The following is an 11,852-nucleotide window of genomic DNA, read 5'->3' on the forward strand; positions in this document are numbered from 1 at the left end:
GAAGAACAAAACATAATGTCAGATGAGGACAATACTGTAAAAATGCCAACATGAGAAGCCTGAAGGTGGAAGATTAATTGGTCTCAAGAACAAAAAGCCTTCTTGGAACTATAGTAGAAGGGGATTTTAACCTCCCTCTCTCAGAATTAGATAAATATAGCCACCAAATAAATAACAAAGAAGTTAAAGAGGTGAATAGAATGTTAGAAAAGTAAGATATGATAGACCTTTGGAGAAAATTGAATGGGAATAGAAAAGAATATAACTTTTTCTCAGTGCTACATGGCTTATACACAAAAATTGACCATGTATTAGGGCAAAAAACCTCAGTCAAATGTACAAAAGCAGAAATGATAGATACATCTTTTTCAGGTCATGATGCAATAAAAATTACATGTAATAAAAAGCCATGGAAATGTAGACTGAAAGTTAAATGGAAATTAAATAATCTCATCCTAAAGAATTGAATGGGTCAAACAAAAAATCATGGGAAGAATCAATAACCTCATCAAAGAGAATGACAACAATAAGACAAAATACAAAAAGTTATGAGATGAAGCCAAAGTAGCTCTTAGGAGAAATCTTATAACTCTAAATGCTTGCATGAATAAAATAGAGAAAGAGGAGATCGATGAATTGAGAATGCATTTTAAAAAGCTAGAAGAAGAACAAATTAAAAATTCCCAATTAAATACTAAATTAGAAATTCTGAAAATCAAAGTAGAGATTAATAAAATTAAAAGTAAGAAAACTATAGAATTAATCAATAAAACTAAGAAATGGTTTTATAAAAAAATCCATAAAGTAGATAAAACTTTGGTTAATTTGATTTTAAGAAAAAAAAACAAATTACCAGTATCAAAAATGAAAGGGGTGAATTCACCACCAAAGAAGTAGTAATTAAAGCAATAATTAGGAGATATTTTGCCCAATAAATTTCACAGTCTAAATGAAATGGATGAATATTTTCAAAAATAAGTTTCCTAGGTTAACAGAAAAGAAAATAAAAGGCTTGTCTAACTCCATATTAGAAAAAATAATTGAAGTCATCAGTGAACTCCCTAAAAAAAATCTCTAGGGCCAGATGGATTTACAAACAAATTCTGCCAAACTTAAAAAAAATTAATTTCGATATGTATAAATTATTTGTAAAAATAGGTGAAGCAGTTCTACCAAATTTCTACCAAATATGGTGTTGATAACTAATCTGGCAGAGCCAAAACAGAGAAAGAAAATTATAGACCAATTTCCCTAATGACTATAGATACAAAAATTTTAAATAAAACATTAGCAATGAGATTACAGCAATTTATCACCAGGATAATATATTATGACCAGGTGGTATTTATTCTAGGAATTCAGGGTTTGTTGAACATTAGGAAAACTATCAACATAATTGGCCACACCAATAACAAAACTAATCAAAATCATATGATTATCTCAAAAGATGCAGGAAAAGCTTTTGACAAAATACAGCACTCATTCCTATTAAAAACCCTCGAGAGCAAAGGAATAAATGGAGCTTTCCTTAAAATAATAAGCAATATACACATAAACCAACAGCAAACATTAAATTTAATGAGGATAAGTTAGAGGCATTCCCAATAAGATCAGGGGTGAAACATGGATGTCCGTCATCACTTTTATTATTTAATATTGCAGTAGAAATGTTAAGTTTATCAAAAAAAAGAAGAAAATGGAATTAAAGGGATTAGAAAAGGCAAAGAGGGAAAAACTATCACACTTTGCAGATGTTATGATGGTATACTTAGAGATTCTTTGAGAATCAACAGGATGAAAAGAGCTGCTGAGGAAAGTGTGATAATGAGTGGATAAGGAAAGTATAGTAGGATGGCATAGAAGCAGAGACTGTCCAGTTGAGTTTGTGTAGGAGTGAAGGTGATGAATAGTGTGTGAGATCCAAGGGTAAGGCTCAGCCTGGCATAATCAATGTTATGAAAAAGGGTATATGAGATTCAAGAGAGTAAAGCAGTGTAGAGATGAATTCATTCATCATAGGATTAATATGGGGAGAAAAGGAGATAGTGGCTAGTTCAGGGGAGGTAACCTGGAAGAGAAATGAAGCCTCAAGAGATAAGAGGACATGGTATGGATGAAAAGTAGTTACATAAGGGAAGGCAGAGAGAATGGTGAAAAGTCAATAGATTATGGCTGGCAAATTATATTTGTGAGTGACCATAAGGTCAAGGATTTGAGTATCTTTGTATATGAGTGCAGTGAGATAGAGGAGTAGCTTACGGGAGATGGTTGGTTTAAGAACTGAGTGGTGAGGGCAGCTAGATGGTGCAGTGGTTAAAGCGCCGGCCCTGGATTCAGGAGTACCTAAGTTCAAATCCAGCCTCAGATACTTGACACTTACTAGCTGTGTGTCCCTGGGAAAGTCACTTAACCCCTATTGCCTGCCAAAAAAAAAAAAAAAAAGAACTGAGTGGTTAGAGTATTTGAGGGAGAATCAATAAATATATTGAAATCTGCTAATGTGAGTACAGGAATTGGGAATAAGAGAAACATTTAAGACAGCTTTAACTGGCTCATTGAAGAAAGAAGGGGAGTGGCCCAGAGGATTGGCTACCAGGATTTTGATTGGGTGAATATATGAATAGCATAAACCTTAAAGGAAGAGTGATTACTGAGTATTGGAAGAAGAACCTAGAAGAGGCAATTGAAAGCAAAGAAAATTTGAATACCTGAGGAACCAAGGAGAGTGACTGAAGGTAGTAACACCAAATTATTGACAACATTTATTTTCCTCAATTTCTTTCTCTAGGAATTTCATTGGTTTACCTTATATTCCACTAAAAGTGATTTTCCCCCCATAGATACTTATTTAACTCCCTAGGTTTATGTTGCAGGGAGGGGGAATTGGAATAAAATATGCTACATTTCTCCATATTCTTAATTCTAATACCTTAAATAAATATCTTTTTTAGTACTTCCAAAATAAATAATTGTACCTTTTGTCTGTTTTCCAATTTTTTACCAAGGCACTGTGTTGGTTAAAGCAGATACAGCACTGTGATATAATCACAGCATCAAAAGGAAGACAGGGTTGTTTAAGAGAAAAATAGGATATCGTAACTGGAAACTTGCTAAATATTTTTGTAAGAGGATAGATTAAATGTGTAGCAAATAGAAAAGACACACTTGCAATACATTCCATTGAGTGTTCAGATATTCTGCACCAAAAGATAATAATAACGAACTATTAATAATGTTTGAGGGGTTTTGGTTTTTGTTTGTTTTTATATAATATGAGATTAGTTTGGCATGAGGCATTGCAGATGCCTAAGTTTTACCTAAGAACAATCCAAGAATACCTTGAGGTTTTTTTTGAGGTGTCTGATACCTTGATTCTGGGACTTACTTTAAGGAGTGAAAAAACCTGCTTTGTGTTGGAAAATCAGAGACATCCAATATGATGAACATTTCATAGATAACTTTCCATGCAGGTCAGACACCTCAGTATTTTCAAGGTTCTCTGTTATTCAAAACCATGATCTAAACCCTAAAATAGACCCTTAAAATAAGAATTTAATTATTGCAGACAAAGAAGATAAAATGCTAGATATTTAATTTTTACTAAATATTTTCTGAACCTATATATGAAAAAGTTACCTTCTCCACAGTCTCCATAGATTGATTATTGATTTTGTCTTTAATCCAACTTGTGATATATGAGAATGACTATTTAGACTCTTGGCATTGGTGTTAAAATTAGTCTCCAAAATTATCTACTATTTAATCATTCAAGTCAAGACAAAACTAGAGCCCAAGTACCTAAAATGAAAAGTCTCTGACTTCAATAAATTTACATTTCACTGGACAGAAACAACACATATATAGATTGAAAAGTCGAAATAGAGAGAGAATAAACATAATACAATGGGGTGGTCTGAGGCTATTGGTAGCTGTTCAGGATATCAGTGAGTTTTTGGTACCTCTTTCTTACACTTATCACATTCTTCCTTTTCATTCTAAGTAGTCTCTCCTTCACTGGCCCCATTGTGTTTAAATCTCCTTGAGAACAGGCTTTTTGCTATCTTTGTTTCTATATAACCAGCACATTGTAGATTCTTAATCAAACAAACAGGCATTTACCAAGTTCCTACTATATGATGAACCTACAGTGTGCTGGTCCAGGGAATTTAGAGGGAAGAAAACACTTTCAGCTAGATTGGGGAAAAGGTATCTGTGGTTTCAGGAATCAACACCTTGAAGGATAAGGCCTCAACAGACAGAAATTAGAGTGGGGTGTTAAGGGAGTACATTCCAGGAAAGGGAGAAAACATGAGTAAAACTTGAACAAAAGGTATATCAAATTTGCAATCCACTTCAACTTTTAGTAGTGGGAAGCAACACATCCAAAATAAGTCAAGAATTATGTATGATTCAGTACACGAAAGCTATCTAGGGGAATAATATTCTGCTCTCACCTTTGTGATAGAGTTGGAGATGATTAAGAAATTCCATTTGGATTGCTGTTGAATCACTCTTTCATTATAGGCAGATGGTTGCCTCATCCGACTTGAGAACCATGAAAAGAGTGCTGTGTTTTAAATGTCATTTTGAGGTAAAAACATACTTAAAAGTGACAAATATTAACATTTGTGTTAAAAGAAAATAGAAGAAAAAAGTCCCATGGGGTTTGATCTTGAACTTCTGACACACTCAGAAATATTTTTTGAGGAAAATCCTATTAATAGGAAAGTAAGCAGTGTGGATGGAGATTGAACTCATAATGTGGGTTTGATAGTGATCGTTCCCTATATCACAAGTCTATCGATGGAGAGATACTTAAAATTTTTCATAGGAAACAATGTTTTTTGTGCTTGACAAGGAAACTGAAGTCTTGAGAACTAAGGAAATAGAATCACTGAATAATAAGAAAACACTAGTGCTCTATTTTTATCTCAAGTGTCATTTTAGAACTATATAAAGCCGCAGTATGCAAGGATCTGCATGCTCAGTTTGGGCTGTCTATGAGCAAGAAATAAATCTCAGTGATTAAAAACATCCAGAGAACATAATGAGTGATATGTTGTTTGCAACTTTGGACAATCTGTGGAGTTGATAGTAATTGCATGGCCTCTGTGGGTTGCTTCTTAGTGCATCCTTTTAGGGAGGAAAAAAAAAGATTAGCATGTGTCATATTACAAATTCCTATTTTTTTCTTTGTAATCACTCTGTCTTAGTTTTGATTTTGTGATTCTACTGCAGTTCTCAATCTGTTTTAGCTACATGTTTCCTGGCATGACTTGAAGAAATAGAGATGAGCACACTTGTTTGGTTGGAAAGAAAGAAGCACTGAGGAAAATTTAACTGAGGCAATTTAATTTAAGGAGGTGAAGAAATATGATGAATACCTTATTGCCAAGAAGTTATTTAGCTAAATGTGTCAAAAGGCAATCACAATGTCATGAGACTTATGTGAAAATCAAGTTTATTACAAGAGAAATAAACGTGCATGGGGATCCAATGGGTTCCCAGTGTTTACAATTCACATTTTCATAATAACAGAACAAAGGGAGGAAGGGATACCAGGAAGGGACATGACATGGGAGGGGGTACAGAATAGCAAAGGTTGGAAAAAGGACAAGATCACTCCCTATGGGGAGGAGCAAGGTGGTGGCAAAAAGCCTCATTCTTTTACCTTGGGAACTGCTAGACTATGAAAATAGGAGGATCTGCTTATCTTTAAAGGACCTGAGCTGTCCTAGTATTATCCCAACCTGGCACAGTCTGTCTGGTACCTTTCTTGCCTCCTAAGGACACATGATGTCTAGCTTAGGGTAATAACAAATTGTCAGCTCACAGGTTGCTTCATCTTTGACACATTCAGGGACTCCTGCATGCTCTGAGTCCAGTGTTTTTGTAATATATGGAAACTAAAAAGAAAAAAAAATCAGGGAACCCCTTAATAGCCCTTAACAAATAAAAGCATAGATAATAAGATAATAAATATGTACGTGTATGTTTTTACAAATTTTTATTATATATTTGTGTATATATAGAGTTTGTAAGGATATTCCCAGAGAGTAACACACATATAATTTGTCAGGGTTATTTACAGAGAAAAAATGATTGTTATGATTCATTATGGCTGCATTTTTGGAGGTTTTGTAAAATAATTTATTAATTTTATTAACATTGGTTACTATATGACTACCAAATCATAGATAGGGAGATGAAATGATCTTTTAGCACACAAGGAGGATTTTGGTGTGCTTGAAGTAACCCTGAACTAAATTATAGGGTGCTATTTGTTGACAGTACCAAAGAAGGAACATTAGAATTTGTCATTGTCCATAGTAGAAATGTTAATGAAAAGTTCAGTTTCTGTCCTTTAATCCCTTCTGTAATTAAGGCACAAGTATTTATTATCTATGATTTTCAGTTTTTGAGGTGATCTCCACTGGTATCACTGAAACAAGTTGCCTTTGTTTTTAATCAGAGACAATGTTATATTCTTTTTTTAAAAAAATGGGTTTGGAGGGGCATCGAGGTGGCGCAGTGGATAGAGCACTGAGCCTGGATTCAAGAGGACCTGAGTTCAAATCTGTCTCAGACGCTTGACACTTACCAGCTGTGTGACCCTGGGCAAGTCACTTAACTCCAATTGTCTCACCAAAATAAAAATTTTAAATTAAAAAATGGGTTTGGCAACAGTGCCAATGCAAATTCTCATTCTCCCATTATTACTTTCATTTTTTAAAGAAAGACAACTCCTTCTAAAAAGTATTTTCACCATACTTTTTGTCATAACCTAATATTTGACACAGTTAACCATATTCAGTCTTTGGGTCTTGAACTTAATAATACTTCATATATTTTGTGTCCCAACTCAAGGTTGTTTTTTTAAGACTGTAAGAATCTATTCTTTTTTCTCCTCACATGGTCCTGAGCCCCACTACAAACACTCAGTCTAACAAGGGCATTAAACATAAAATAGGTTTCTTGGAGACAATAATGAACATAGGAATTACTTGCATCTGAGTTGTTGGAAATAAAGCAACAGAAAGTTTCTTCCATTAAGCTCCATTTCCCTCCCCAGAGATTCATGTAAAAGGTCCTGAGAATTCACAGAATCATTTAGTCCCTACATATTGTGTGGAATTATTAATCCCAGGACAAGTATAAAATTTCTGTTTGGCTTCTCTCTTCAGCAAATGGTAGGTATATGTGAGTTGTAGAATAACTTGGTCCTTCACTCCAATGGAAATATTTCTTAGAATGGAACTAGCACTATGAGCAACTCTCTTATGTTGGACTATGCCTTTATATACTCCTACACTTTCATTATGACATAGTCTATGCTAGATGTTCCTTTCTATTGAATTACATCCCTGCCCACAACATAATTAATCTGGAAGTTTCCGTTCCATACCACACAGGTGTTTTTAATTATTTAAAATTTAGTTTTATAGAATACTTAATCACCTGCAAACAAATATTATTCTTATACTTAAAAATTGTCCCCCTCTTTAATCATAAATATTCTCGCACCTTTGTTGCTGAGAGTGTAGTCCATGAGGAATATATATTTTTAATATTTTTGTCAGTTTTTTCTCATGTTGTTCAGTTCTTTAGACTACTACAGTAACACCTTTATTAATCAGAATCAAATGAAGTCTTTATTATAACTATATATCTTCCCATGTTTCTACTCTCTTAAAAGAAAGTTAACATTGGGAATTTGTTTACTTAAAATATCTACCTTCTGTGGTCCAAACACATTTAACTTCACCATGTCTTCTAGATTTATGATATTATAACCATAACTTGGGGAATTGTAGATTGGTCTAGACTCATGTTAGGATAGGACTATGAGCCTAGGCAGCTTCATAGGATTGAGCAAAGGCCAGGAGCCCAGATGTGAAAGGATATTAATCTAGGGCCTGGAAGGTTGTCAACCTAGAAAGTACATGAATGTGAAACAAGGACATTATTACAGAGGGCAAGAGTAAGCAAGATGATAGTATGGTTAGCTATGATCTAGATGGAGACAAATATCCTAGTCTTTATTGAACAATAACATTGACTTATTTATATAGCCTATTAAGGTACATAAAGCACTCTCCTCACAATAACAGCATAAGGATTGTTATTCCTTTTTGAGGATAAGAAAAGTAAGACTCAGAGAGATGTGGTTTCATTTTATTTTTTAAGGCCAATATTAAAATCGACACAACTGATTAGTATTGCTTAGCTATTACTTGAATTTAAGTCAATGATTGTCAATGAATAAAATATTGGTACTTATCAGTCACTCTTTTTCCTTCAGATTTGTTTGTAAATCACTTCCATTCACTATTCCCTTGTCGTTATAATTCATTGTCCATTGTTTTTCTACTTTTGCTTTTTCATCTTTCATAAATATATTTTCCATAATTCTTTATATTTCTTTTGCCTAATTGCATTATAGTATTCTTAATATATTTATGTGCTATAATATATTTAAACAATCCTTTCTTGTTAAGCCTTGAGGTCATTACTATTTGTTAGGTTTGGAGAGGTAATTTTTGTTTTTGTTTGTTACGACATACAAATATTCTCATATGAAATATAGCTCCTACCTCACTCCTCATTATGCTCCATTTCTTCATCCACAGCATTGATCCTACAGCTGATAACCACCCCTTTAGACAACCTCTTATGTTTTATTTTCCCCTATTGGAATGTAAATTCCTTGAAAGCAGGGACAGTTTTATTTTCTTATATTTTCATCTCCAGTGCTTTGCAAATAGTAATCACTTAATATATTATTTGTTTATCATAAATAGCTGAATAGATAGCTCTTTTTAATTTTTTAAATAAAATTTTCAGGTAAATCCTTAAATATTGAAATATTGGGTTAAATGGGATATTTTTTCTAACATTTTTTGGGGGGAATGGCATGGAAGAACTTCCAGATTATATTCTAAAATGATTCTACCTGTTTATAATTCTGCTAACAATTCATGAGTTTATCTGCTTCTCAACCACCCCACCAGCATTGAATTTTTTTATCTTAGTATTACCTTCTTGGTGCTGCTAGTACATGTTACTCCATCTACTTGCCTTTGTGCCTTTTCACCAGCTATTCCCCATTCTGGTAATGTCCTTCTTCACAGGTCTGGCTTCCCTGGTTTTCTTCAACAGTCCCCTCAAATTCAGCCTTCTGCAAGAGGCCTTTTTCCAGTTCCCATCACCACCACCATTGTTAATTCCATCCATGTAATTTTACTCCCCATTTACACTGTGTACATTGCATGTGTACATAGTTGTTTGCATGTTGTCTACCACCTTAGAAAGTGTTTTCCATAAAAGTAAGGATCATATTTTTCTGTTATTTTTTTTTTGGGGGGAGAGATATACTTAAGTATACCTAATGCTTAGCACAGTACCTGACATATAAGTATTCAATAAATGCTTTTTGAGATGCAAATGATATTTGATTATGGATTTGGGTCTGGAAGAGAACACAGAAGTAATTTTAGTTCAACACCCCCATTTTTCTGATGTGGAAACTCAGTCCCAAAATAGGATGTTTCCCATTCACTATCCTTCTAGATTCTCTGTCCTTCAGAAAAGGATCTGTAAAACCTTAGTTGTATTATACCTTAACAGATAACACTAAGCTCTTTAAGGATTGCAAAGTGCTTTACAAATGCTGTCTCATATGATCCTCATAACTCTTGGAAGATAGGTGCTATTAATACCCTTTTTCTATAGATGAGGAAACTGAGGCAGATAGTAATTATGTGACTTGTCCAGTATCACCTAGCTCATAAGTACCTGAGTTAAGATTTGAGGTTAGGTCTGGAAAGTGGATTTCTATCCACTATACCAGCTAGCTGCCTATATCATCAACTACACAAAGACAAGTATAGCTTATTAATAAGATTTTATTTCAACAAGCTTCTAGCATATTACTCTGCACTTAGTAGTCTTTTTTGGGGGGGTGGCGGGGCAATGAGAGTTAAGTGACTTGCCCAGGGTCACACTACTAGTAAGTGTCAAGTGTCTGAGGCCAGGTTTGAACTCAGGTCCTCCCAAATCCAGGGTCAGTGCTTTATCCTCTGCTTCACCTAGATGCCTCCACATAGTAGACTTTTTTTTAACTTTTTCAAAATTTTCTTTAATATAAAAGGAATCATACATACATCAAATACATACTGTACAAGTGAGGATTAGGGAATTATCTGGAATGCAGAGACAAGGGGAACATGGAGATAATGGTTGACAAGACATGCTTTATTCTCCATAGCTGATTATTTCAGTTTTGTGGGGAGGCAAGATGAATGAATGGAACCATCTCTGGGCTTTTAAGGGAGGAAATAATATGAAGCAGCCAAGTCCAGGAATCATAAGAATTAGGTTCTAGTTCTCCACCAAAGGACAATGCTGATACTTTTTGTTATGTCCCTGATCCCAGGCCCATCCAATCATCTTCAGAGGGTGTCCAGTTCCCAGAATAGCTCCTTCCTTCCTGGTATCCCACATTCTCACTCAGCACTGTGAACCATTTACATTAGGGGACCAGGGGAATTATCCTGCAGGGTGGTGAAGGGAGATCTCCCTAGGATCTTAGCAGCAAGTTTCCTTCTAAGGGATCTAGAACCTGAGGAACAAGGAGTTTCAGAGCCTCTTAAGAACTTGTCAGGGTCTTGGCTGATTGTTCAAAGTGCTGGGAGCTGTTCTGTAACTTCTATGGTGTTTGTCTGTTTGTGGGAAACCTCAGTTTCATTCAGGGAGCCTGGTAGTACCTAGCATTCAAAGGACAGCGGAGTATTCAGAGACAAGTCCTGCTTGGGTTGTGATGGTAGGGCCAACTCAGTGGAATGCTAAACTACTTTACTAGCTGTTTTGGAGAGTCTTCTGATTTGGTTTTCATGGGTGTTCTGATGATGCCAAATGTGGGAGAATGGGGATCTGAGTCCTGAAGTTGCTCTAGATCCTTGGTCTCCACTTCCTGCTGCTGTTAAGAGACAGAGGAACTTAGTTGTGGTGAGCTCTCCACCTGGATGGGGGTACACAGAATGTTTGTGCTGGGAGAACAAGGGTCTGTTAAGTGTGCCAGATACTGGTTGCATTGTGCAGGATGGGCCAGGGTGGCCGGGATGCTCTTGGCCAAGCCCATCCTCACAGCTCGGCTGGCCAGCTGCCGAGGAGGAAGCAGGAGGGAGGACAGGAGAACCTGTGAGAAGAAAGGGGCTTCTCAGGGCTCTGACACCTTCCCAGCCACTTCACCCCCAGCCAAGGGACCTGGGAGTTACCTTTTGAATTTGGCCTGTCTTGGTTCCTCAAAGTGGAGACCACAAAGCTGTCCAGGCATAGGGTCCTGATGGAGAAAGAGGGATGGAGGGAGGTGCCTCCCAAACTCCAGGAGTTTGCTCACTTTCTGGGTTCAGGCTTTTCTCATAGTAGACTTTCAACAAATACTTATTACTGTTATTATACCTTACTAGGAGAATGTAACAGTAAGAAGTTATTTGAGTCAGGGACATGCAATAAATGTTTAATAATCAGCTCTCCAGGAACACTGACACACTTTACTTCCACCATTAACATTCTTCATTACTTTCTTAACTCTAGAGACTAATCAACAAAACCATAAATGAAATCCTGATTTGTAGAATTTGCTGATTTCTGAGGTGAAAACGCTCACACTAAAAATTTAACAATTGGTTCTCAAGAGCTAATTTGAGTTGGTCTTAGTAGAACACTGATAATGGATTACATCACCCCTTTGGAAAAGGAGACTCTTGCACACATCATAGCCTAAAAAAGGGGGATAAAAAGCTGGACACATAAGGGTGGCACTCATGTTGAGGGAAGGTGGAGAACTAGTC

At 35.6% G+C, this 11,852-nt stretch overlaps 1 pseudogene; it reads right to left on the reverse strand.

Annotated features, from left to right (window-relative positions):
* Window positions 1–10,380: 10,380 nt before the first annotated feature.
* Window positions 10,381–11,140, reverse strand: LOC122753269 (annotated as a pseudogene).
* Window positions 11,141–11,852: the final 712 nt, after the last annotated feature.

The sequence above is a fragment of the Dromiciops gliroides genome, chromosome 4 (genome assembly GCF_019393635.1).
Source record: "Dromiciops gliroides isolate mDroGli1 chromosome 4, mDroGli1.pri, whole genome shotgun sequence".
In the NCBI taxonomy this organism is placed as follows: Eukaryota; Metazoa; Chordata; class Mammalia; order Microbiotheria; family Microbiotheriidae; genus Dromiciops; species Dromiciops gliroides.